Source organism: Bombyx mori, chromosome 14 (assembly GCF_030269925.1).
Source record: "Bombyx mori chromosome 14, ASM3026992v2".
Lineage (NCBI taxonomy): Eukaryota > Metazoa > Arthropoda > Insecta > Lepidoptera > Bombycidae > Bombyx > Bombyx mori.
In genome coordinates this window covers 4,454,666-4,458,219 of record NC_085120.1, presented here as the reverse complement: position 1 = coordinate 4,458,219, position 3,554 = coordinate 4,454,666, and positions in this window count along the sequence as shown.

Sequence of the window (3,554 nt, the reverse complement as noted above, 5' to 3'; positions counted from 1 at the left end):
CGAATTCAGCAGATAAATCGTTTCTTCAGAAATGGTTCAGTGAGATCTTTAGAGGTGTTAAGCAGTTCTTCTATGAGGGATCGCTGCACGGAGTCAAGTTAGTGATCTTACTTAAAGTACCACGACCTATGTACTTTGAGACATGAGGTTGAAGTCTTAATTGCATTACATAATAGCCGTATAATTTGAAATTCTTTGAAATTTCTAATAGTCAATAATCTGTGAATTTATATAATAATATATCATTAAATAGTAAATATCGACGCTTGAAAGGCAAACATGACTAAGCGACAATGCGTGAACTTTACAGTAGAGCAATTTAAAGTTGAAATATTTAGAAAAAAAAGTATTTTAACGAATCTAACTGTAGGATTGAAATTATTTTAATAGACCTAGATATAGTTTTTTTTGCCCATTGAATATACTTAAAGGCTATTGCCTATCATTTGTGTATATAGCAGTTATTGTCGCTTATATATATTGTCCATAATTTGATAAACAGGTAAAATTATCTGAATTTTATTTAAAAGGTTTCTCGTCACAAGTAAAATTATCTAAGCCAGCATTGAAAGATTTGGAGTAACATGTAAAACAATATGAGCTATCGTTGAAAGATTTTCAGTAACATGTAAAGTTAGACAAATTCGCACAGCTTACAGTTTCGTTTTGGGTATATTGGACTAAAGTGATCCCATAGTTCACAACAAATCGAGTAAATGTATCTAAATACTATTCCATTTTTTTATGCATGTAGAAAGTGTAAAGAATTGAACTAAAATGTAATAAATTACTTTGATAAATCATGCAAAAGAGCGAAACCAAAAGAGCGAGACATTTATGAATAAACATTTATTGTAAGAGACAATAGGGATATATTTTTTTGTAACAAAATCACGCTATTACTATTATATTTTATACAATATTAAATAAATAAACCATAACACATTGTAGTGTATTCCAATATAATACCAAAATCTAGTTATTGCCTCATCAGTCTTAAAAACAATAGAGAATTATTAAAACTCATAAAAGCTCTAGTTTTCAGAGTAAATCAACAACAAAAACAATAATAAATTGTATTCTGCTATTAAACATAACCAAACTTAACAACACTATTGTAATTTAATCACTCTCCAAAGGCATACGATAGATATGCGACATGAGATCTTGTTATTTTTTGTTAATCGATCACAATCTTCAATATCGTACAATGTCGTGCACGTGGAATGCTCAGAAACTCTTGTTTAAGACAATTAGGAATGACTTTGTCAGTGCAAAGTTTGAGCAAATCATCATATTTGGCTTTTGATATGGGTAACTGAGACCTATAACAAGATGTCAGTGATAACTTGATTTTAGGCTGAACTTCGACATCAAAAGATGATGCAGAAGCATTCATAGATGTTTTGTATTTAACGCTTTGCTTGTATTTTTGGAAAGTCATAACACGGATCTTGCCTTTGAAGTACTTATCACTAATACTATCCCATTTATAAAAATCTTCATAGCTCAGTCTTTCCACCTGAAAAGGCGATGAATCTTGCCTAGCTGTTGAAAATACTGTAAACCATTGTGATGATGCGTAAACAGTGGTATTTTTTGATCGATTCTCTACAATAGCATGGTATCGACATGTAAGTGTGCCCCGTCAATAGAAAGTTTATTTGAATAATATCGATATATTTGCACTCCTGTAATGATGAATGCAACATTGCTAATACCGTATGGTTCCGGTTTTGGCCTGGACAACAGTCGCAATAGAGAAGTAATTGCGTAACGTTTCTTCTAGCATCAATGGACTGAATATATTTATGTAAAATAGTTGCAATCTCATTGGCGCCACGCTTGCCATTACTTTCATCCCAGTAGTAACAAAAAACATCCCAGTAGTAACTTTCATAAACACAAAAATTACATACGGCTAGTTTCCTACTACGAGCATAATACAAAAGCATAGATTGTGCAAAAGGCGTGTTGAGTACTTTTTCCGAAACTAGCATATGAGATGACGGATCATCTCGGTGTATATTTTTGTGGGCTCTAAAACGGGTGTAGCTTTCTTCTTTTTCTATTTCATGTTATTACTTTTCACTTTAGTTTTTCAGGATTTTTCATTTTTTTCGTAGTGAAGACCCTTGACTTTTTTAGGTACATGAAATGCGATGTTGAAATTATCTTGGAATATTTTACGAAAAATTCTCTCGCTTACAATATCCATGCCCTGATCCATGTTGTGCTTTTTGTATAGTTTGTATAAGTTGTAGATATTTCTAATTTCTTCAGAAAGGTAAACTTTGCTCGAATCTTGACGATAGTAATGCGAAGATACCGCTGGTATTTTTTTATTTTTAGTGCTCAGATCAAGAGCTCACAGCCTAGCTGGTGTTAAGTAGTAACTGAAGCCCATAGACATCTACAACGTAAATGCCACCACCCACCTTGAGATATGAGTTCTCAGTTTTCAGTATAGTTACAACGGCTGCCCCACCCTTCAAACCGAAACCCATTACTGCTTCACGGCAAAAATCACGGCAGGGTGATGGTACCTACCCGTGCAGACTCACAAGATGTATCAGCGTAACTTTAACTAGTAGGTGAACTCACGGGACTCAAACCTGACGATGTTGCTAACACTGGCCCTAGCAAGAGCAGTGCTTCGCAGAATCTACCACCGGATCGGAAACGCGATCCACTGAGAAAATCCGGCGAGAAACTCAGTGGGCTGTGTCTGTGGGTTAATTTACGATGACCGAGCAAGTCAATCGTGAACATTTGTTAAGTACGTATTTCATTCCAAAAATTGGTACCCGCCTGCGGGATTCGAACACCAGTGCATCCCTACATACGAATGCACCGGACGCCTTATCCTTTAGGCCACGACGACTTTGTAAACTTTTGATAAATCTTTTTACGGAATCTATAGTCATTTATTTGGTCTTATTTGGTGGTTCACATCTCCCTCATGGGAACAAAATGCAAAATAATGTGACAAACGACTTTACTAAGCGACGCCCAGCTTACGAATGTCACCTTTTACCAGCCCGCCAAAACGTGGTACGCGACTAGTTGCGCATACCCACGCGACGTATTTAAACTCGCGCAGTTCCTTAGCGACAAAAAAATATATTTTGTTTACGGGTAAACATAACTAAGCGCCAAAAGTAACCATTGAAATTAATCAAGTAAAATTATCTAGGCGACGTAGTTATTAGAAATGTTGTCATGTACAAATATTTACGGATGGAAAGGGGTATTATGTTAAACAAGTAAAACTATCTAAGATTCAATATTATTCCATTTTGTTTCAAGTTAAATTGTATAACTGTATCAATTACGACTACTTTGTATAGGTAAAATCTACTAAGTGGTTTGAAAGAAAAATTTCATAACAAGTAAAAATAAATAAATACAAACAAATGAAAATTTAAAAACATGAATAACTGACTAAGTAAATGATACCTTATTATTAAAATGTCCTAAATGCAGGATGTCTCTAAAATAACTTTTTTTTTGTCGTTTGGTAGGAAAAAACTCTGCATTTTTATGAAAATCAC